Genomic DNA, 25,009 nt, shown 5'->3' with positions numbered 1-25,009 from the left:
ATCACATACTTTTGTTTGTTGCTGCTTCTTTCAACCTCCAGGACAGACAGACATTGAGCAGATATTTAAACACGTGTTTCACTGACTTGACACTATATGGGTGACTGCAGCTTTGATTTGGGACATACCTTCAAGCCCCAGCCAGGAGACAGAATCGCCAAGTCCCTTTTGGCTTTCTTAGGGTGCTCAATGCTGTAGCTTCCCACACCCTTCATAAGCAAATCCTTGTATTTTTCCAGCTCCTCCTGGATGGGGTGCTGGTCTGCTTGCACCAGCCAGTCGCAGACTCATCCTACCCATCTCCTCCAAGCCTCAAGTCCTAGGCAGTCTGCTCTGACTGTCCCCTCTTGAGCAGGGGTTGGACTAGACAATCTCCAGAGCTCCCTGCCCACCTCAGTGCTTTTCCTTTGTTTCCGTGACCTCTCTCATCAGCATTTACTCTCATTGAGTCCCAGTCTCCATCCAGTCCCATCTGGCCCTTCTTCCTCCCATACAATTGTGGTCAGGGGTTTTGTTGACCCTGCCGGCTGAGAATGAGACTGAGAAGATGAAATGATAACTAAAATTACCAGCCATCCTTAAAAAGAAGCAGCACAACCAGACTCCTTGATTGCAGTATTATTATTTTTAAATCCCAAAATACTGTTATCGTCTGCAGAGATGATCCATCCAGGTGGCAGATTAACCACGATGCTTATGCAGATATTTGGTGGTGGTTCCCGTCAGGGTTACCGCAGGTCTGGCTCCATACAGCACGATGGAGGCTCACTAAGCTGCTGCTAGAGATAGATTGAGTGGCTGCAAGCTGGAGTGAGGCAGCTCTGCCAAGCAGCAGCATGCAGAGCCAGCCTGGTGCGCCTGCACCCCTCAGCTGCTCATCAGGAGCACTCAAGTGCACAGTGCAGGGATGCTTGAGTGACCCCACGCTGTGCCGGCCAGGTGCCATACGTCCTATCATGAATCTGAATGACTAAAGCCTGCCAAGGCTTGTCTCCTTCAGAGATAATTAGGTGTCTCCACACTGGGATCCCTCGTTTGCAGGTTCTGGGAGAGTTTATCCAGAGTCCTAAGGCATACGTGGCAGGCAGCTCAGGTCAGGTGTGGCATCCAGGCTATCAAGCCCTCCCCTGGAGCAGTCTACAGGCAACACCATGCAGAGAGGCCTTGCAAACATGAGCTTGGCCCCATCAGGACTTGCTGTGGGTGGAACAACCCCCACCATGCCAAATCCATGCTGTTTACAGAGAGAGCCTCCAGATGTACTTGCTTCTGCTGTATGGCTCAGTATCTATAGCATCTGGGTGCTTCAAGGAACAGACAACACTGATTTACATGACCCCAGGGTGACATGAGAATGTACTCTACCCTGAAGAGATCAGGAGTAACACTTCTCCACACAGCAGTCCTCAGGATATCAGCAGCTTCATCCTTCTGCCCTAAGGCAGGATTTCCTACAGCCTTGCCATTGAACCTGTCCTTTAGAGGCCTTCTTCCACAGTGGAAACTCCACACTTTTCCCAGCCAGCCTCCTCCAATGGCACACAAGCAAAATGAGCCCTGGGAGCTTTAATAAAACCATGCGCTATCCTCACATGGAGAACAGCCCATAAGATAAAGAATCCCTTCACAGAGTCTCTGAAATCTTATTCATGGTCTATTGGTATATCTGCACTGATGCTAGTGTAGATACATCAGTGGAGTACAACAGACCCTTGTACATAATGACAAGGGAAAAAGATTGCAGTTCTGCTTGGTTGGGCCCCAGGTCAGGCCCGTTCTGCTGCAAACCTTTATCCGCACTGTGTATCTTATGCCACGGCTGTGGCAGTAATAATAATATAGCACTGGCATAATGTTTTTCCCTGACAGCATCCTCAGGAGTGAGCTACTGTCATTACCTCCTAGAGGTGGGGAGAGCAAGGCCCAGTAACCAACAGGGCAGGGATGAGAAACACGGCCTGAAGCTCTCTCCACAATCCTTCTTCAAGCAGTTCCTCCTCCTGCCCTTACTTGCTTCCTGCACACATGGCCCGTGAGGAAATAAAACCTTGGGAACAGTTATGAAATTCAGCCCCAAGACAAGAAAAAGCAAAAGAAGGGTAACCCAGAAGATGAATGGAAAGCACAGTATGCATGTAGGTGAGGTGCTGTTTCCCCACTTGAAACCAACCCCCTTAGTAGAGTTGCCCTACCCAAGCCCTCAGTACAGCAAAAGAATTCCCAAAATAATACAGAAGGCTGCCTTCCTACTGTGTTAGTGGTGTCAACCACAGCAGGACAAAAAGGACAACGGCATCCAGGCACGGCCAGCCAGCTGCTATTAGTTGTCTCCTGTCTCTCTGCAAGCTGCATAAAAATGCAGAGAGGGGACAGGACAAATCAGACCCTTCATTCTCTCATCCAGACCAGTCAGCATGCTTGTGCAACAGTAACCAAAATCACAGAATCACAGAGTGGCTGAGATTGGAAAGCATCCCTGTAAGTCATCTGATCCAACCCCCCTAGAGGCTTTCCTAGAGCAGGCTGCCCAGTGCCATGTCAGGGTGGCTTTTGAAAATCTTCAGGGATGGAGACTCCACAAACTCTCTGGGAAACCTGTCTCCATCACCCACACAGTAATAAAGCACTCCCTCCAGGTATTTGATAAAATCCATCTGAAGCCTCCTCTTCTCCATGTTGAACAGTCCCAGCTCCCCCAGCCTCTCCTCTTAGGAGAGGTGCTCCAGTCCTTTGATAATATTGGTCGCATACTGGACTCTTTCCAGTATGTCTAGGTGTCTCTTGTACTGGGTTTGGCAAGAAAAATAGATGTGAACTCCTCCTTGAAGTACTGCTGCCTCATCTACCCAAACCGCTTGCAGGAAGCTGCGAGGATGCACCATTCCTACCCATTTTCCTTGGTGCTTATTTACTCTGTGTGTCTGCATAGCCACAGACAGGATTTGAAATAAGCCTGCTCATGCACTCAGACGTGTGTTACCCCCCCCCAAGCCCCACTGGGAGGGCAGCTTCAGCCCCCGTTGGTCCCTGCACTTCCCATGGGAGAAGCGTGAGTGGGCAGGGAGGGGGAAGAGTCGTGAGCAGAAGCCGTGATCTGACTCTGTCAGCAGATGACTTCTATTTGCACTCGTTAGCACTGCCCTAGCGTGTGCTAACACCACCCCCTCGGGTAATTCAAATTTACAAAATAAAATAGAGGAGAAGAAGAAGAGGAGAAAAAAAAAAAAAAAAAAAAAAAAAAAGCCCATATTTCTATATTTAGGAGGTTAGGATAATCGGGGTGGAAGAGCCCATCTGTTTGACGTTCACTCCAGCTGCTGTGGATGCGGAAATTTGTCTATTTTCTTTCCTTTTGCCTGTTTCAACTTGTCCTGGCTGACTGCTACAGCCACCCAGAGAGCCTGCTGCATGGCCATGGCCAGTTGGACCTAAAACTGAACACCATCCCATAGGAGTCACTGTGCAACTCATCAGCACAACTAGCATCCTTCCTAAGGGAGTGTAAAACAGTTAATAATCATTATTATTGTTATTATTTTATTGTTACTATTAAAAAACACCTGTTCATAAACACTGAACAGAGGGCAACACAGAGAGGCAGAAGACAAGACATATCTTAGCCCTCCATAAAGGTCAGTTTTAGGAAGGCAGCCTCTTCTCTACCACATCCTCATTTTAGGAGATTTCATATAAAGCTGAATTTCTCTGGGATGCCAACTTGCTTCAGTGGCACTAGCCACATGGAGACATGGACATATTTCTTTTCTAGCCAGCCCTATTTGCCATTTTCATCCCAAGACACTCTGAAAATGAGCCCAAGCTAAATTTGGAAGCGTGCTTTGATCTCCCACCTTCCTGAGCTGATCAGGATCTGGTCCCATAATAAAAAAGGTACAATGGCCTCCAGCAGTCTCTTGATGCTGTTCCTGTCATAAATAGGAGTGCCCACAACCCTTATAGGATATAGCATCACTGCCCCTGTACACCTAGCACAGTGCTATTAATTTTGCTGCTAAAGGCATCCACATAGTGTGCAAGGACCTGTGGCACACCACTGGGACCATTTGCTGTTTATTTGGTATAGGCGATTGCTTTTTAATTTTACAATATGCATTGGCTGGGTTATTAAAGGTGCCAGGGATGAGCGGTAAGCCTGGATAAACCATATGCAATTAATGTGCTAAAAGCCCTACAAAGAATAGAGAAGAGTGCCGGTGCAAAATTCAGAATTTCATCACCTGCTTTTCCTTGCAGGGCCCTCCATAGCCGTTGAGCTGGGGCTATACAACAGGTCTTGTAGGAGGAAGGCAAGGAGCACAGGCTAATAAATAGGAATACAGATGGGGAAACGTGCCAGTTGAGAGACTGCCCAGTCCTCTCTGCAGCACACATTGCTAGTGCTCTTCTCTTCTGCCCTGCAAATGCTCCCTCCCCTTCCCAGCTACCCAGAGCTGAAGCTGTCCCATTGATTTCCTGGGGTGCAAGACTAAAACTTAAGCCATCACCTAAGTGGCAATAAGTTTGTCCATAAGCCCAAAAACTTTCCCTCGGAAACAATCCTCCCTTCATATATGTATTGTAAATCTCTTACATACAAGGAGTCGATGGACAGTGATGACCACTTTTTGTAGGCTTGACCTTGTGATATATCAGGTTTGGGTTTTGGTACGGAGGATGGATTGGTTGCATTTCTGATTAAGCCCACTGACTAAGCACAAGAAACAACATCATACTCCTTTAAGTCTATGCTCCAAAGAGCTCATTTTAGCTCTTGCAAGTCAGCAGGAACAGTCGCCCTTCCTTGCCCCAAAGTCACTGTCTAGCCATGCGGCTGCCTCCCACACATCACCCATCATCCAGATATGGGTTTTTCTCTTCCCAGCTTCCCAGACCATATCGACCTGAGCCATCTGTGGTCTTCTGCTAGCTACTCTGCTCAGGATGCCCATTGGCATCATGACCCACAAAGAGCTATTTCTTTGAGAATCAAAGCCCCAACACCCACACCTCCCCAGTAACTTTTAAACCCAGTGGCCAATGCTCACTGACTCTGACAGAGGAGTAAAGTGCTCCAAGACATTAATTTTATTTCCATAAATTGAGATATTTGCTGCCATGGGAAAGACTGGGCCCTACTCAACCCTCTATTAGATGTGAGAAACCCCACACAGGTCAGCCTGAAAGCACAAACAGGAAGGAAATGAGGTCTCACCAGACTGTGAACCCAAAAAAAATAATTATTTAAGCATGCTTTTTCAGTCAGGCCAACAAAACAATACCTGTGCCATAGAGCTAAAAAGTATATCACATACCTTCAGATTCTTCTTTTCCACAATATATAGCCTCCAAAAGATGCATGGGAAAATGTAGAGCTTTCCTGATTTATATTCTTATGACAGCCCTTAAAGATTGTAATGTAGCTCATAGCTATTCCTCACAGACCTAGAGAAAGTTCTCTTTTCTGTGAGGGTCACTTTTAGTCAAGTATTATATAACATTTCCTAATTAATTTCTTGAGAGAGACGATAAGCCAATAAAAGCACATGGAAAGCATTCTGAAATGTGAGAAATCTTAAATGATGAAGAAATAACGATTTAAGTAAAAATAACAGCTGCTTTTCTCAATTCTTCATATTATTTTCCCTGGTGTTTAACAAAAAGCACAGACTAGCATGTGGAAAACTTCAGGTGAACTGTCTTGTATTCGATTAAATCAGGAATACTGCAAGCCTGTGCAATATTTATATTCTCACTTCTCTCCACCATCCAAAAGACATAACTGCAGACAAAAAAAAAAAAAAACAACAGCAAAAAGGAACACAAAAAAAAAGTCTCTCATATGGTCACTCTCATGAAAGATAATTTTGCTTGGGTCTATATATTTGGACCCTAATTCAGCAAACCACTTAAACATATGCTGAAGTTCATGATTTACCACTCTACCACTTACGTGTCCACTCAAGAATATGCCTGAAGTCAAGCATATGCACAGCACTCTGTTGGCTGTGGACCCTACATCTTTCTGTTCATTTCTGCAACTATTCTAATTTGGTGACATGAATGCACAAGTAAGTAATACATCCCAAGCAATTTTAGCACATGCTGGCAAAAGCGAAGTTTGAACCTGATTATCCACATCAATAATCTGACTAATCACTAAAAAGTAATAAACATTTTTCATTTCTTTCACAAACAGCTGAATTCTAACCATTATTTACAAGATGTCAGACCAGTGAAATACTATGGCATGAACTTTTGCTCTGGGTCAGTGCCAAGCAACCAAACCTGGAGCTGAAGTATTGCTCTGCCCCGAAAGAAAACAGGAGAAACTCTGCTCATGAGTATGTGGAACATCAAATATTATTTGTAGAAGCTATTCAGTAAGTAATTTCAAATAAGTAAAATGGGGAGAAACCACAGGATGTTCACAAACAATTTGCAAACAGAAATGGAAGAAGAATTCATTAAATAAATTATTGGCTATAAATTATTCACCTACCTCTAATCTTACTACCACTTAGACTATAAAATTCATGCCATAAAAGATACAGGATACATAACAAGGCATTGTTAACTTATGCATTTCCCAGTGCTGCTTCATTTTGACTGTCCAGTTATATTATTGCATTAAGACAGCCTTTTGCCTCTAATATACTTTGAGCGTAATACATTTCTGCTTTAAAAGTTGAGCTAAGGAGACCTGGTCTGATTTTAGATTGTGGTTTGATCTTGAGCTGCAAGGCTGAATAACTCCTCAAGTATGAGAGAAAGATCCAAGCTGCCCTCTGAGAAAGACTCCAACTAATGGAAACCTTGCACAGTTGGATAATTTCATGAGATTTCCATCATTTGGGCCCACTTCATATAAATTCACTGTGGAGAGCAGATCACTGGGCTTCACAGGTGCTGCCTGAGCTTCCTTATCTTCCAGATGAAGGGAAGAGATCCCTTTCATTTGACATAGAGGATGGAGACACGAACCATGAGGCATTGTAACAGGCATTCCAGCAAGAGGCATAAAATACAGCCTGAGATTATTTTTAGCCGTAGAAAAGAAACCCAGAAGGGTTTCCCACTGATAGCCAAGGATGAAGACAGTTTTTTTCATCTTGTTTTTGTCACGACTTGTTCTAAGTGACAGTCATACTCTGCTACTTGTTTGGTCTTTCAGCAGTTGTTTTGGTATTTTTCTTTAATACCATATTTGTTTACCTTTAATTAAGCTGGCAATGATTGTCATTAAATTTCAATGTTTGTGGGAAACTGGATGCAAACTGTGGTTATTCGGCTCTGGAGGAAGAGAGTGAAAAAGGGTTCCTACAGCTGTCAAAATAACCTCCTGGTTGCCTCCGAAGCCAACGCGACCGCTGCTGCTGGCAACATGCTGCAGTTAAACATCACACCTCGTCATCCACATGTGATTTCTCCTTTGACATGCCATCAAGGTTGGTCCTGCACCCCTTCATCATCCTGCACTGACTCATAGTGGGCTCAGCCCCTGGCCCAGTGGATGTTAGGGGCGTTTTTATCAAGTCCTGGCACAGCACGTGGTATTTCCTAGAGGTGCTTTGAAAGACCGTCAGCACGGGGCAAGAGAGGCCAGGGCACAGCCTCCACTCACCTTGAGGACTTCTTGAGGACTCCATCTCCTGACCCACAGACCTTACAAGCTCAATAAGCTTTGCCATAGTACTCGCTACATCAAACAACAGGAGGATAACTATGGCACTGCTGACATGAGAAATCATGGGGATGCTTCCTTTTCTGGCTTATTTCCAACTTAAATTCATGTCAGCGAGGCTTTTTAAAAGGAACCTGAGGGAATTGTGTGCTCAATTCCCATAGGTATTTCATAGGTAGGTAATCCGAGCTGTAACAGGCATAACTATTTTTTTTTTTGCCATTTCCATAGTGAAACTACATCACATGTAGAGAGTGGATAAGAAGAAAGGGCTGGATTTGGCCAGATGGAGACTGCAGTTCCCTGGAGCAATGCAGTTAACCTTCAAAATGCCAGAAGACCAGCTCCACTCTTTGGTCTGCAGAAGAGCCCTGGCTAGCACACCTCCACCACTCATGGCAAAGCCCACCCAGGAATACGAAGCCAAGGCAGGCCAGTCCTGCAGCACACCATCCTGAGCCTCTCGAGGAAGCCTGTGTGCTAAAGTGTCCTCTCCCCAGTGTCCCCAGGGCCACCTCTCTGGACATCCTGTGCATGTCCTTCTGCCAATGACTCAATCAGCAGGAAGGCATCGTGTTCCTATGGAGAAGGCACGGGGCCAGCATCAGGAGATGCAGGATCTGACCCACAGGAGACCTGCATGACCATTGGTGAGGTGCTTTCCATCTCAGTGCCTCAGTTATCCCACGGAGTGTCTGGTGATCTAGACAATGTCTAATTCAGCAGAGAGGAAGGTTATACAAAGATGAGCATTAAAAATGTGGGTGGGTGGAATGCAATGCAGCTATGAAAGATTCGGAAAAAATATGTGGGCCTCCTTCTTCATGCTCTTCATATCCTTCTACAAAGTAGTTATTCAAAGCAAAAATAATATACCCTTCCTACAAAGGCGGCATTCAGCAGGCATGCATATATTTAGATCGCTGTGCAAACAATTACCGACTTTTGTCCGAGGCAGGAGAATGGTACCCTGTGCTGCAGAGGGGGGATGGACAAAGACATCCCAAGGCAGCCTGCAGTGAGGAATAGGCCAGGAGATGGATCTCAGGGGCAGATTCAGCCTTGGTGTAAACACTAATGCTTGCCATGCATGAGAAACCCAGGAGTAAATAAATGGCAAACCTCTCACAAGCCTGATCTGGAGGTCCATCAGGTGCTGGATGCTTACAGGACACGCTCTCATCTTTCTGTACGTCAAATGCTTCCCTTCTACCTCTCCAGACAAACAAACAAGAGGACACTGCAGCAGAAGCAGCTCTCAGGAAGGATGGCACAAAACACCTCTCCAACCATTTCTGCAGCAATTTTCGCTTGCCATACTGTCCCCCTTGTGTGGCTGAGGGTGCTGCACGTGCCTTTTCCTTGCCCATGCGATATTTGTCAGTAGGAGCACTCACTTTCCCCTGACCCCTAACACGTGCTTTCTACCCTTTCCACCAACACGCAGCATTGCACAGAGCATGGAAACAGCAGCAGAGACCCACTTGGTGGCAGGAGGGAACAGAGCCCACATCTCCCAGTCCCCAGTGCTCACAGAGAAAACACTGAAAAAGGAAAGAAAAAAAAAAAAAAAAAGCAAGAGCTCCCCCCCACACCAGTGCCTGGCTTCTCCCTTACATGCACAGCATCACTGCTGCTGAATTGCAGCCTCGGGGAAGGGAAGAAAGAGGCCCAAAAGGCAGCCAGGAAACCCACCATCCATTGGCTTCCCTCCACGCCAGGCGAGCGGGCTCCTTCTGCTGCAGTGACTTGGCAAGCGCACCTCGCTCTGACTCAGCACCTCGCCGGCCGGCACCTCCTGTCAATTAGTCCCACAAAATGCTGACTCCTGAAGGGCTATCTGTGATGGGGACAGTGGGATCAGCATCCCCCTTCAGCTGCAGCAGCCCCTTCTGCTGCCCCCTGGCCTGTTCAGGGCTGGAGCGAGGGGGGTGCAAGAGGGATGGGGAGCGGGGAGGGTAGGGGAAACCTGCCTGTGTTATACCTGTTTTGTGGGTAAAAGGAGAGATACTGATGGCGTGGCAGCTGAAATGCAGTCTTACAGGGGAAAAATTAAAAAAAAAATAAAATAAAATAAAGCCAGTGGGAACAGGGATAAGAGTGGAAGATGAGACTATGAAAAAAAAAAAAAAAGCAATGCAAAAGTTAGCAAGCTAGCACAGAGCTCTCTCCATAGAAGCAGCAAAGCACAGCCATGCAGCTGAGAGGCACGAGCCCACGCTTCGCATCCGAGGCACGGGTAGCACGGGAGGGGAAGGCGCTGACTGCGGATGAGCCCCTTAATAGGGGCCTGGGGCACGCCAGCTGTCCAGGGCAGGAGGAAGGGCTGCCCTTGACAAGCCAAGGACGTGGCGGTTCTGCAGGCAGACTGGGGCTACGCTGTCCCTCTGCCAAGTAGCCAAGGTCCTCCCAACCTCTCCCAGCTCTCAACATACGGCCGGAAAGCTAAGCGGGCGTGCAGCCTAGCAGCTCCACAACCGATGGAGATGTCAAACCCCGTCAGACAGCAAAGCTCAAGCACTCACTCAGCTATGGAAACAGCCCAGCGCTTCAGGTGGGATGCCACAGTTCCCTAGGACATGATGCAATGACTGCTTTATACAGTGCAGGAAATGGCCAAAATAGCCACGCTAGCCAATGGTTAAAATGTCCAGCATGTCTCCTAGTTTATGGTCCTGCAGCTGCAGAATTCATCGCAGAGCAATGTCACCACCTGGGCAAAAGGACAGACATTAAATTGCAAGGTGAGTAACGCACAGATCCCATCTACACAACCATGGCTGAAGGGGGAGAAAAGTTACCTACAGATCAAATCTCACCGCAGCATTTCTGAATTTACTGAGCAGGAAGCAGATATGTGCTGCACGGTGTGGAGGGAAAGGAAAGAAACAACAAAGTCAAAGAAATACACCACTAAAAGAGTGACTTCAGCAACACGTGTAGGAATTAGCTAAATGTCACAGCAAGCCACAATTTTGCAGTGTCTTAAAGAGCAGTAGGAAGGGGAACAGCCAGTCCCAGGGCACTTAGAGGCTAAAGCCCCTAAAAGTACACAGCAGGAGACGAAGCAGCTCAATCTCCACGCGCAGGCACTTGCACCCCTTCAACCCACTGACATTTCGGAAGGAAAAGCACAGGACTAAGTGATTAATTCTCGGTCCCTTCAAAGAATGACAGCTAAACTGCTCTGTGCAGGAGGCAGGCTCAGCGCCAGACCTATCCCTTGCTCACCCGTGCCCCCCATGCTGGTGGTGGGGGGCTGAGCCCTGAGCTGCTGCCCCATTGCCCAGAGCCAGACTCCCCCCGGAGCCTACCCTGTCCCTGATTACAAGGGATTACCCCCAGGTCTCCGACAGGGTGGGTTTAATCTATTCCTTAATATGTGGAAGAGAGCCGGCGAGCTGGCAAAGTGATTTGGGCTGGCTGAGATGAAAGAAGATTGGGAGAGACTTCCATGGGATCCGACAAAGCTAGGCAAGTGGGCAGCATAGCGCCAGATGAAATTCGGCATTATCCAACAGACAGTAATAGAAACTTGGGAGAATAATCTGAACTGCTCGTCTACCACAGGGCTCTAATTCAACTGTAATCACTTGAGCAAAATATCTTGGTATCACTGTGAACGGCTCAGAGAAAACATCTGTTCAACAGACAAGGGTGGTCAAAAAGCAAGCAAGCCGGTAGGATAGCTAAGGGCTGAGGCAGAAAAGGATGCTGGAAGCATTAAAATGCCTCTGTGAACATTGGCAGCGCACCCTCAACTGGAATTGCTGGGGTTGCTTCTGGATGGCACACTGGAAACACAGAAGGGACAGAAAGGTTTCATTATTCACCAGTAAATAACACTTACTGGTCTAGCACTGTTAAAACAAGGCCAATTTAATCTGGAGAGAAGTAAGGTTAAAAAAATATATATCAAAAGGATATGAAGAAGTGAAACAGGTGCTTCTACCCATTTTTATTTTTGAAAGAAAGATGAAAGGATGCACAATACAACTAAGGAGCAGGGAATGTGACCAGGCATGAGGAAGTAATTACAATTTTCCTTTTTTTTTTTTTTCTCCCTCACTTACTCCAAGCACAACACATAATTAACTACCAGGAATGATTAGCACTTGTTATCAGTAAAGTCAAGAGCTCAGAAAAGTCACAGAGGCCTGAACACTTCTAAGGCTACTGGGAACGTCCACAGGTATGTCAGGTAGAACGAAGAGAGGAAAAAAAAAAAAAAAAAAAGAAAAGAAAAGAATTGAAAAACACTCAGCAGCACTACACCTTAATGCTCCCAGGCAGGCATTAGCCAACTTCTAATTAATGAGGATTAGGAAGTAATCTCCCCAGTGGGCATGCAGAGAGTGTGTACCAGCCCACTTACTCCTGGCAAAGGCCGCTAATAGCCGCCAGGCAGGGGAAGAGCTGGATCTCCATCACCCACCTGCAGCCCATGCCCCTCAGGTGGCTGAGGTCTGGGTGCCCAGCAGGACCCCACACCAGCCTGCACACCAGCCATAAGGGCTGCAAGGTGGGGCTCATTTACCCCAGCCTGACCCCACTCCTGGTAAGGGGGCAGGTTTGGGGTCTCTTGTTTTGCACGTGGAGGGGGGACAGGAGAGGGGATGGGCATTTTAGTCACACCTGGTACCAACTGCTCACCAGGGGGGTTCCTGCATCCCTCTTGGAAGCATCCAGTGGTGGCCGTGGCTCCGCAGGCCAGAGGTGCAACCTGACCCACAGCTGCTTAGAGCTGCTTGCAGAAATGCACCACAGACTATAAATGCTCGCCCCCTGAAATTACATTCCTGGATTCTGCATCTTGAGGAAAACTGAAGTCTGGATGTAACTGAGCGGCATTCAGACATCGGCTTTGTGCTGCTGATGCTTATGAAATACAATCTGGCTCACGTTCCTGTAGCTGGGTTGACTCATGAAGATGTGAGAAAAAAAATATGCATAAGCTTTTATCCCTAAATAAAAGATCCAATCCTACTAATACAGAAATTACACTTGAAAGTAATTTCACGCAGATACGCAAATGCACAAGTGCTACTGTGCAGCCAGGAGGAGAGCTGTGACTCCATGCATGCACAAGTAACAGGAGGATGAGTGTGATCCTGTCCTGATCAGCAAGAGGGCTGGATTTCTTAAATACAAAATTGTCTAATTTCATACTCATATTCTGCGGTTTTTTGGTGTTTTTTTTTTTTTTTGGTGCAAATAGTATTCTGCAGTATGATGGATAAGAGAAGGACACAGGCAAGGCCATGTACATGCATACAATTTTTGCATACACGTGCTAAGATGGCAAAAATAATGGACAGGAACTGTGCATAAATACCATCAGTTGCTACAAGTTGGATTTCATCACTGTTGTTTTTAAATGCCCTGCAGAAATTAAAAAATAGGAGCAACTTTAGCTTTTACTGTATTTACTTCCACTAAACCAAACCTTATCAGACTTGGGATGCTTTGTAAAATCAAAATGGTGTTTCAAAAGAAAATTGGGGAAAAGTTGTCAGAAATATATAAATATCCATCTCAAGCCTCTTTGGGGTGAAAAAAAAAAAAAAAAAAAAAAAAGACTTTTCACATCAAAATACCTTTTGCTTAGTGTATTTTTTTTGTATTATAATATTACAGTTCCATAGAGAAATAGAACATTGGTTGATCCAAAAATTCTCTAAATCCTCTCAGAAATTTCCTTTCAAAAACATCAAAGCCTTTAATTTCTATTTCCATTCAAAATGAGGCTGAACCCCTCAGCCCTGATGAAACAGATCATTTGTCCTTAGTCCAGCTCAAGCAGCAAAAACAAACAAAAAAAAGGCAGAAGCCAGAATGGACACACGTGACCTCCAAAACCAAAGAGACGACAACAGATACAGGGGAAAATGCAGTTTACTGTGCATAATTAGTAATAGTGTTCTCTCTTTCTGATGCATGAAACATTTGTGAGAGGAAAGTGGGGTGGTATATGACTAGGAGCCCTGTAATTGTGACTTCTCTGAAAGAGAGAGGGGCAGATGTCCTGGAAGACAGCAAGCAAATCATTTCATCTCTGTACGCTTCAGCTTTTCCAAGCCATAAATCAAGCTGACTGCACTAACAAAGTAAGTTCGGGGACTCTCAATTAGTTAATGTTCATAAATGACTGTGCAAACACAAGGTAGTATCAACAAGGGAACTGTCTTTGTTACACTGCTGTCTGTTAAACAACCAGGAGGTAAATTTCTCCCTGAACATTTACAAAGGGAAGGCAGCATTAGTGCTCCACAAGGAGAAAACTACAAAGAACAGACTTTCAAAGCATGCACTTCTCCTTGAAATAAACTGTGTTAAAAGCACTTTACTTAAAAAGCACAATGATAGTAGCATCCTGCTAAATATAGATGACTCACCACAGTTTAATAGTGAACATCCCTGAAGAGTGCCATTACAGCAGTGCTTAATTTTATGCAGCAGGTTAAGCATTCTCCTGTGCTTACAGTTTGGACCAAGACACTCAAGTCCACCAGCATCCACTGACCTTCAGTGGGTCACGAAGCCTCTCTGAGCCTCGCTTTCTCCTCACCTATTGCTGGTATCACAATACAAACTCATCTCCCCAGCGGAGGCAGGAAAAAATGATTTCTAAGTTTCTTAATGAGTTGTTTATACCATACTTTGTATACCCATAATACTGGTGAGCAGCTAAATATAGCTGTTCTTGAGACACTTCGAGAACCTCAGAGAACAGAATCTTGCAGAATAAAATTGCATTTTAGGCAATACTGAAGGAAGAAAGATAACACACACACAAAAAAAAAGTTTCCAAAATAAGGGTAAAATAATGCCTACGTTAGAGACACAAGAGGTATTTAATGCATCTATACCTACCACTGGGGACCAAGGTCAGGTTGTGAGCAAAATGATTTATCTACACGTCACAAAACCACACAGCTTGACACAAATGGCAATCTGTTCCAAAAATGCATAAGTGTGGAAGAGCAAGGGACGGCCACGGTCCTCTCTTGCTGGGGCTGAGGACCTGGCACTGGGTTGGGAAGAATATGTGGGCTAGCAATAGGGTGCTGCATGGCCAGAACTTCAATGCATAGCTAAAACTCAATGATAAACTCAATGTGGCAGGAGGTTGACTTCAAGTGAGGACCAGAAAGACCAGCCTGTGTGAAAAGTTGCAGACCAGCTGTTGTATGGATGCGTTGCTGCTGGGCTCAAACACACACACACGCACACTGATATACAAGATCCAGCTGCAATGGACTGTAGCACACTGACATCCAACCTGTTGCAATACAGTGTCACAGGATCTAAACACCAGGAGGCATTAAAAAAAAAAAAAAGTTGGTTCTGCAGTTTAGCTGTACCCGATGTGTGATTTCTAGCACATCTGAAAATTTGCAGCCTGCTATTTCTGGTGATGCAGCGGGATTGATTTGCAATCACAGGTTTGGTTTCAAAGCTCTAAACAGAATTCCCTCCCATCTTTCCATAAACTTCCCTAGGGAGCTTGAAAAGTATTATTTGCACAAAAGTTATTATGTTAATAATGCTTTAGAGGGAAAACAAAGACACTGCCCCTGCCCCAGCAGCATTAAAGATGGATATTATAAGCCCAATGAAAGCAGTCATCTAGCTCCAGTTAAAAAGAAACATTGCTATTTTACAAATTACAAAACAACGTAAGAAAATGGGGCTATAATACTTGATCGACAAAGTCTGATTGCATTTTATTGTAGGCATAAAGTGTGAGAATGACAAAATGACCTCCAGGGACCTTCTTTCCCAGCCACTTTTCATTTGTTTGGCATTGAGCATTTCTTCTGATTATACACTCTTCTGGTTCCTGACCCTTTAACTTTTAAACCTTTCACCTGTCATTCAGGTATCACTTTGTACATGATCCCGTCATACCTTTTTTCTCTATCCTCAAAACCAATCTAGAGCCTCAGAAAGGAAAATCTCTCTTCCTAACCAGGCTTGGCAACTCAGACCAGAAATACACACACTGACCTTCCACAAATGTTGTTTAGAAAAAACTCTGCCAATTTTATTTGAGCTTGCACAGTGCATGTCTGTTGCTTATACCTTATCAGGATTTTCTTTTCAAAATCAAGAACCACAAAAAATATAACCATATTTGTAACATACTGGGTAATACAGAAATAGCTACGTGCCATGGTTATTTTCATCCACCACCATCTTCTAAAGACTTTTGCTAAGACAAAACTTAAAAGCAAACTTGAGACACAGGTGGTTCATTCAGGTCATTTTAAGCCTTAAAGGGAAGTGCAAGAAAAAAAAAAAAAAAAAAAAAAAAAAGAATTACACTATTTCTGTGCTTAGTTGTCTCTATTGTCATTGTCCCCACATGCCCTCCACCAAAAAAAGAAAACCAAATATTGAGTCAATCTTTTTTTCTAAAGAGAAAATCAAATGCCCCTGTAGTTTTAACCTCGGATCTGGTTACTCTTTGATTTTTTTTTTTGCAGGGATAGCACATCAACAGTAACACTGCATTGCTTACATGTCTATAACTGCAGTAGGAACAGTAACTTTTTAGGCAGTTACACTTTCACAACGCCTGCAAATAAAGAACTGTGGCACTGAGGACCTGAAAATGAAACTCACTAAGCACACTTTCCAAACCTAGAAAAGCATAAAAAGTAATCAAGCAGCATGAAGTGTGAAACAGCTGAGATTATTTGCTTCAATTAAAAGCTAATAAACTCCTTTTTCCTCTTCGAAGTCAGCAGGCGAAGTTTCCAGTTAATGCATGCAACTCCTAAATGTTTTCAGAGGGTGGGACTCAGGGTGCCAGCTTTTGGGGCTGAGGCATTTATGAAAAATCCACCTTGTCCAGCACCAGGCTCGCTTCTCGGTGGGTCCTGTCCGGAGGGGAATGGTCTGCTGCGCCTCTGTGCAGGGCGCTCAGAGTCAGGTACGGCTACCAAAGCTGCAGTCTCCATCCATCCTGATCCAAACTTCCAGAAAGTTTCTTGCAGACCTTGCTGAGGCATTTCTGGTGCTCTCATGGGAGATCCCGTCATGCCTGGCTGTTCTCTCACTCTCCTGGGGATCCCTTGCAGCAGGGTGCCCGCTTTGCCAGCCACAGAGGTGGCCAGCAGCACCCAGCTGGCTTGGTGGAGCTGTGCCCTGCTCACTGCTGGGCTGTCCTCTGCCAAATTACTTAGCAGACCTCTGCACGAATGAGCAGACCTTAAGAAAATTACTTTACAAACCTCTGTAAAACATAAGCAAGCAGGCCTGCCCTAAAGTTTGACATCACTTGAAAGAAGGCATCGCTATCTGATCAACAGATGAGCCTGGAGGCTTTACACTTTGCAGGTTCTTCCTTCACCCTCACTGCAGCACCTCTGGGTGCTCTCCAGGGATGCACCAAGTGATGCGAGTGCCATCCTTCATAGGCGGTGTGCTTCCTCTCCCCACAGAGGACCGGGCTATGCACCTTGCTTTGCAAGGGCTTGTCGGGGAGGGAGGGGATGGAGAGGTCCGGGTCTTTCCACATCCCCAGAGATGGGGATGAGCTCAAGAAGCCGGCTGAGCGCTTGGGAGGAGGAGGCAACGGAGGCTGGAGTAGGGTCCTCGGGGGGTTCCCCAACCCCGAGGGGTGCTCGGTTCCCCAGGGGCCACGGAGGGCCCCGGGGCTTCCCGTCGGCATCTTGGCAGAAAGTTCCCTGCTGCCTCGGGGCCTGGAGGATAGCCCGGAGTTTCCCACCCAGGTGAGCTTGCAATGGGGCCAGGCCCTGCCAAGCGAACCTCTGCGAAGCCCAGACACTTTGGGGCAAGTTTCCCGGGCAGGTAAAACACAAATAACCAACGGTGCGAGCAAAATAAATACATTTTAAAAATGCTGCAGGGGAGGCGAGCGGAGCAGCAGCGCTCCTTCCCTGCCTGCCTGCCTGCAGCGCGCTCCTCGCCGCAGTCCCGAGCATCCCCGGCGGGACCTCCACGCTAAGTACCCCCCTTGGGCTCCGGGTACCGCCGGGTCCCGGACACCAACCGGGCACCCCCGGGTCCCGGACAGCCTCCCGCATCCCCAGAGGTGCCGAGCTTCTCTCCCCGCCCGGTACCCGCGGGCAGAAGCAGCAGCAGCAAGCACTCACTCACCTCGCAGCGCCAGGAGCGCGGCCAGGGCGGCCGGCACCCACCGCCCGCCGCCGGGCCGCCGCCGAGTCATGCCGGGCCGGGCCGGGCCGAGCCGGGCCGGGCCGGGGGCTCCCTCCTCCGGGCAGGGTGGGCGTCCAACCCCGCCGCCCCCCGCCGCAGGTGCAGCCGCCGCCGCCGCCCGCTCGCCGCCCGCCCGCTCGCCGTCCCGGGACCGCCCCGCTCGCCGCCCAGGCTCCGCCGTGTCCCCGGCCCCGGGGACAGCACCAGGCCGGCCCGAGAGCGCAGCCTGGCGGCCCCGCGACGCCCCCGCAGCCGCCCGGGGGCTGCGGTTCTCAGAGCCGAGCCGTGCCGAGCCGCCCGCAGAGCATCCCGCAGCCCCCCGGCTGCGCTCCGGGCAGCCACGGGTTTTGGGGACGCCACCTTCCCCCGGGGGAGGGAACTGGGGATGTTTGGTCTGGGGAAGAGGAGGGTCGGGGGAGACTTTACTGCTCTCTGCAAGTACCTGGAAGGAAGGTGTGGGGAGCTGGGGTTGGTCTCTTCTCGCAGGTAACTAGTGATAGGACCAGAAAGAATGGCCTCAAGTAGCACCAGGGGAGGTTCAGGTTGGAAATGAGGAGACATTTCTGCTCAGAAAGAGCAGTCAGGCACTGGGACGGGTTGCCAAGGGAGGTGGTGGAGTCACCGTCCCTGGGGGTGTTCAAGGAAAGGTCGGACGTGGTGCTTGGGGTCATGGTCTAATGGATGATGTTGGCACTATTGGTGATGCTTGGACCAGATGATCTTGGAGGTCTTTTCCAACCTTCATGATTCTATGATCACTAGTGCTTCTCCGACCCAGGACCTACATGGAAGAAGAGGGTAGAAGCACACAGGTGATGATTTGGGATGGTCTGCATGGAACCAGTCATTGCCACAACACCCAGCATGAATGCTGCTGGCTTGTTGTTTAAAGGTGTGGGGCACCCCAACTCCAGTGCTCAAGAGAGTGGGGGGCACAAGCGTCCAGGACCCCTAAAAATGGGACCAACTTATTTCCAAAGCGAACAAGACAGCTGTTGGAGTTGGAGCCAAGTATCACTGTGTAACACAAGAATCACCAGGAAGCTGTGTCATCCAGGGTCACGAGCTTAAGTAATTGTAGTCCTCGAGGCTACATGGAAAATCAGTCAATCAAAAACCAGCATCCAAGACATCAAGTGTGCACATAGAGGGTGGGAAAGGAGGAAAGAAGCCCTTTAGAAATTTATGGCAGTCATCCGGGGAAAGGATCAAGGCAGAGAGCTTGCACAGATGAGCTCCTTGTGCATGCCCAGCTCCCTATCCAAGTCTCACCATGTTAGTTTTGCTTTCCAAAAATAAGCAGTGTGGTTAGGAAAATCCTCCAGGAATTCAGCGCAGCATATGACTGTTTCATTCCACTACCCCATCAAAGCATAATCCTGCAGCCTTTACATCCTGCAGGGATGCTAAGTCCACTTCATGCAGCTTCTCCCTACCTCCTTCACAGACAGAGGCCCCGCAAGCAATCCCACATCCAGCCTACCCTACTGCCCACGTTTCTCTCTCCTCATTTTCCCCAAAGCTGCATTTATTTGTTTATTTGTTTATTTATTTATTTATTTATTTTATGTGGCTGTACTCTGACCGAGAAGGGGGGAGCTGCACCTGGGAGTGACTATGGCAAGCAAAAGCATACAGGGTTAGCAGAGCAGAAATGACTACAAGCAACAGGAAAAAGAGAAGTTGGTGGTTGTGGAAATAAATGAGTGGGAAACTGGTTACCATCTAACTGGCCTGGGTTAAGTTCTGCCTTGCCCAGCATCAAGCTTTGGCACACTTTTACCAGAGGACTACGTAAAAATGTCACTCCAGCAGCCCAGATCTACTAATTTTCTTGGTTCCAGGAGGAAAAACAACAACAATAGTTGACCGACTGTCCTCACCAGACAGTAAAGCCCCTGCTGACTCCCATGTGTGCTGGGATTTCATGCAATGAGGGCTGGTACCATGCGTTGAGAAGGCACTGCGTGGTGACTCAGGAGATGGAGCCACTGTTTCTTTTCAGCTCTGCCAGGTGCCTGCTGTGTGTCCTCAGGCATCAAACCTGACCATGTGGACAGTCTCATAGGCTCAGCATCCTTGCAAAATGCCCTCTGTGGCAGCCCTGCCACAGGCAGCAAGGCTGAGAGAGAGTTTTGCTCCATTAAGGCAGCAATATAAAAGCCAGCTCTTGGCAAAGGTCAAGCAGCTGAGGCACAGCACTTGGGAAGAGCAAAGGAGAGTTGCAGCCCAGGTGTTTCCCCTGCTCTCTGTCAATACAGGGCCTGAAGATTCCTCAGAGTCCTTCAGACTAGTTTTCTTTCCTTAGATGACCTGTTTTTAACCTAGAAAGAGCATTTAGGAACATGTTGTTCTTATTGATCAGCAGTGGCACCAGGAGACCACCATCCTCGTGGGTACATACAGCAACCACCTGGAGGGAGGCAAGGGGTACGTCTGTGTTCCTAACTGCAACAAGAGCCCATTAAGGCTTCTTGTCAAACATAATCCTTCAACAAAATTAAAAGAAAAAAGTGCACAGTGCATTGGGCACAGTGGCTTGCTGCTACACTCACTCCTTCAGATAACTTCAACAGATTAAAAGATGCAAAGATAAATCAAGCAAAAAGAGGAAAAACTGCATACTCTCCCTAGGAGTGCCGCACTGCTTTCCTGATCTGCCAAGGCTTGGAAGCTTTTTTGACCTAATGGAAATAAGTGTGGTTTTGAGTATAAGGACACACTGCATTTGGCAAATGCCACCCCAGCTCGCCTTGGACTGCTCCTTGTACCCTGCTGTGCATCAGCTGGCAGGTAAACAGCCAAGATCAGCTCACCCTGCACAGTGGCTGAATTAATGTACTTCCTAAAGAGCACAGCGAACATAATGTTAATCAAGAGCCTGGTGGTCAGAGGAAGCTTTTCTGCCCAGAATGGACCCAAATGACTCCCTTCTGATTCAAGCTGGTAGGAGCAGGGAATATTTTCATCACCTTCAGGGGCTGGTCACTGCAACAGATACTGTGTCATACCTGCATAACACAGTGACACAGCAAGTGACTTTAGCTGCTTCTTGCTGCAACTGAAAGAACAATCTGCTGCAGAAGGATGGAGCAGCCCCAGGGAATAATAGTCTTCAGATGCACCAGTCAGTCCTCTCACCCTGGGCCCCACTCCACCTTGCCGCTATTTCCAAAAATAGCCTGCAGACTGTACAGAAAGGACGTGGGCAATGCAAAATTGTTCCTGGAACTCTGAATTTCTACTTGGGTTGCCCTTGAGTTTGCTCCAAAATATTAGGCTTATGCCAACCATTTATTTAGTGAGTGCAGCATACCCCAGCTGGTTGGATGCTAGAGCTATGAGTGGACATATTCGCTGCTCCAGCGGTCTGATTTCCCATCAGTGAGTGTAGACCAGTTCCTTGGCATGATAGAACAGCATTTTGTGGACAGAGGAGACAAGTTTGCAATATCCCAAGCATCAGATGCTGGCCAGTGACCACTACAAGGCTCAGGTGTTTCACATCACTCATGACAACAGACATGGGTTCCTTGCACTGAGTGGCCAAGATATTTGCCAAGGCTTTACATGCTAGGCTGGGCAAGGACACAGAGAGACAAATGAAACCACTCCCACCTGTCTTTTCTTTTGAAAGAATTATGATAAGTAATGCAATTCTCATGTCTCAGGGAAAAACATTGTCCTGAAACCAATTTGAAAAGAAGTTTGTCTTTTTTTTTTTCCAGGAAGGTTTTTTTTTTTTTTTTCTTCTTTTTCTTTTCCTCTAACATGGCTCCATGAAACCCCAGTGGGGATACAGTTGGGTTCAAGATCTCTGTTAGGTGCCAAATCTTACATCACCTTTGTTATCTCCCAGCTTGTTATTGGGTAATCTATTGTCAGATAGGAATTTATTGAAGGTGACATTGCTTATAAATTGATCAAAATCAGCTTCAGTGAAGTGTCCTTCCAAGCTATAAAGAGATGGATAAAATTTACTCAGTTGATCATTAATAACTTCAGAGTCTCTGGAATTGGTTATCTCATTTTGACAGAGGAAATGGAGTTTGCAGATTGAACTGTTTCAATCCTATCTGAAAAGAAATATGACAGACCTTCAGAGATGCACCCAATTAACTATCTCCATACCTTTCCAATAAAACAAAATAAAACAAAAACCTAGATTTATTTAGGTGAACATCTGTGTTTATACAAGACTGTTGTCACTAACCAGAAGAAAAACCAGAAATACTCTTGTCAACTCCTCTGTCCCTGCAGGTTTTTTTTTTTTCCCCTGGCCTCAGAGTTAGTTACATTGAAATATTACTGTCCCAAGTACAAAAGTTTGTTTCTCAAAAGCCTATGCACTAGAATTAGCAGGAGTAATAGGTATGTACTGTCTTGCCATCATTTGTCCTCTGCCTGCAGTCAGGTGCAACCCAGTCCACTGCACCACCAACAAAGGCTTTCTGGCAAGAGCTGCCCATGTTTCCAGCTGTGCAACGGTCAGGGCATCTTCATCCCTACCTCGGTGATGACCTGATGATGTGTCAGCCACCTGGCAAGACCTCGGTTATATCTGAGTAAAACCAGCCCCAAAATAACAGACAAATTACCGCACCCCTTGACTGCCAGATGGTACAAGATGTGTCTATGGAAACCTGGTGGGTTAGGCGTACTTTCAAACTTCTTGGTGCTCTTCCTTAGCATCATGGCCAATAGGTGCATCTGCTTCCCCTCACCACTTAGGTTTCTGACCACCCTGGAGAATTCCAACGTGATTTGAGTCAAGCCAGAATCTTTTCCTGTCTCTCTGTCTTTTCTACATCTTCTGAGTTTTCCCTGGCTGCTCCCACAGCAGAAGCAAGCCTCATCTGCAACATCTCCTCCCACCCTGCCCAGAGACCCCCTGCACTTCAGCATACACCTACAAAGCTAAAGCTTGTCATTCAGCATATTGAAATCCTTTATTTCCCTCTTGTGCCTCTCCTCCATACCTGGTCCATGCAGACATATTTGCGACAAATTGCTCCCCAAGGCTTCAATTAAATAATTTCTCTGGATGTGCTGTTTTTTGCTGTGGTTAACAACTGCCCGTTGTACCTTGTCAGACACATTCTGCAACCCCTGTTAGCAAATGGTGGATTCTGCATCCTCATAAAAGCATTTCATAATACTGCCATTTACATAATAACTTTCTAAATTGTACATCGACAGACTTCCCCAAATCATTACAGTAGGTGAATTAAATCTTCCACTAAACACCAGCAAATGGTGGTAATGACAAGTCTTCTAAGTAGCACACCCCATAAAGCTCAGAAAATGAAAATCAATCACTCTTCCTTTTTTTTTTTTTTCCAGAACTGGTGAAAGAATTTATTACACACAGCTGTGACGGAAAATAAATAGATTGCGAAACTGAGAAGCAATACACTGAAGTTAGGACTCATGTACTCCTGCCGTTGCGATACAAAGTGGGTCTCAGAGAATTTTGCAGATTAGAAGTGCTGCTGTAGCTGTGATGGTCTCAAGATATGTGAGTCACAATAACTTCTGCAGAGAAGCAATAACTTTTACTAGACTGACTGATGTAGCTGGAAAATAGCAACATGCTTTTGGGCACATTGACCTGAAGAAGGGCTTGCATGCCTGAAAACTCATCTGTTTTTTTCCCTATTGCATCCACTGGTCTAATAAAAGATATTGCAGCTTCCTACTGTTCTTAACTGCTTCATGTTTGTTGGCAGCTAGTAACCATACAAAACTTATTTTCAGCCCGTTAACTTGCTTTTTCTTGTATGGGGAGTAAAAATGAATGAAGAGACCTGGGAAATGAGAGGCTGAAATGCCTGTGCCAATGAACTTACAGCCACTTTTCTTAATCCTGGGGTTGCTAACAGGGCTTTTGATAAATTGTATTTTAATAACATACTGTATCAGAAGTTACTTTTACAAGTCATCTAGAAAAGCCAGAGTTATGCAAGGAAATGGTAAAAACACAGGAATGTACAGGACTGTCTGGAGAACATGCGGCAGATTTCCATGTCCTATAAATGGTGATTTTGACAAGCCCACAGAACAATGCAGGTACCTCTGTAGCACCCTTACCACCTCTCTTGATTCAAGAGGGTTGCTTGGCTTAGGGAGTCCAATATTGCCTACACTACTCTGCAGCTGAGCTGTTGTACCAAGGTATGAGATAGCTCGGATATTTGGTATCCACAGTGCAAACTATCCATAGATGAAAGAGGTGGTCCATGCAGCAACTAGGGGTTATGTATTATTGGTCTAAAGGTCAATTTGAGCAAGGTTCCCCTGGTGGAATGAGTTTTCCATGTATAAAGCATGATGCTACTTATTAACATCATACCAAAGTCCCTGATAAATTTTGGGGAGCATGCACCTCACCCCTGTCCATCATTGCTTCCCTCCAAAAAGTGCTTAGGATCTTGATTGAGGGTCTGCCTCAATCCTTCAACACATCCCAAGGGCTTCTGTTCAGAAGTGACATAAGAATAAAACAACGTAAGAATAAAACAGACACTTGCACTTCTACACAACCTGTTAGCTAACATCTCTAGTTGCTTGTGCTCCGCTGCAGACTAACGAAGCCTCTCCTTGTAGCAACATTTGCTGCGGTGCAGGGAAGCTGCCCTGAACCCATGCCAGCTAATCTTCCTTTCACCTGTTCTGGAAGGAGTCTAAGCCACCCTGTAAATCACTGCTGAGAGGAATGCAAATTTCCAAGCTATTATTGACAGCGTTGCCTGCCGTTGCTTAGTGTTAGCCATGGACCACGTGGTATTTGTCAGAGTGCACGGTGCCTGAGGAGTAAAGAGTGTCTTAGATGTGGATGAATTTAGCTCTGTTGAACGTACTGCTTTGGCACAACAAGTCTGTTATGCGGGGCAGGATGTGCATAATTCACATTAGCCTGGGCCAGGAAGGGTTTTTTTCACGGCAAAGGGAGATGGACAGCAGTCTTTCCTTAGAGACTTGACTGTGCTCACAGCGTAATAGGACTGCTGACAGGTGGGTCCATCAGGCCAGAGTTTAGGCCAGAGAAGAAAGTGTTAGGGCTGACTTAAGGACAGCAGGAAGGAGTCAGCTCAGCCCTCAGCAGAACCTGGAGCCAAAGTCTCCTAAGGTCCTGTACCA

The 25,009-nt window shown here is 46.6% G+C and overlaps 1 protein-coding gene across 1 annotated transcript in view; it reads right to left on the bottom strand.

Annotated features, from left to right (window-relative positions):
* IGSF11 (immunoglobulin superfamily member 11) overlaps positions 1 to 17,860 on the bottom strand; it is a 92,356-nt gene extending 74,496 nt beyond the window's left edge. Inside the window, exon 1 of the mRNA XM_032192888.1 lies at positions 17,810 to 17,860. The gene's annotated coding sequence lies outside the window, so the exon portion shown is untranslated. The remainder of the gene's footprint in view (positions 1 to 17,809) is intronic.
* Between the last annotated feature and the right edge of the window lie 7,149 nt (positions 17,861 to 25,009).

This window comes from Aythya fuligula, chromosome 1 (genome assembly GCF_009819795.1).
Source record: "Aythya fuligula isolate bAytFul2 chromosome 1, bAytFul2.pri, whole genome shotgun sequence".
NCBI lineage: Eukaryota > Metazoa > Chordata > Aves > Anseriformes > Anatidae > Aythya > Aythya fuligula.
Note: the sequence above shows the minus strand (reverse complement) of the source record. Positions and strands in the feature narration are given on the sequence as shown.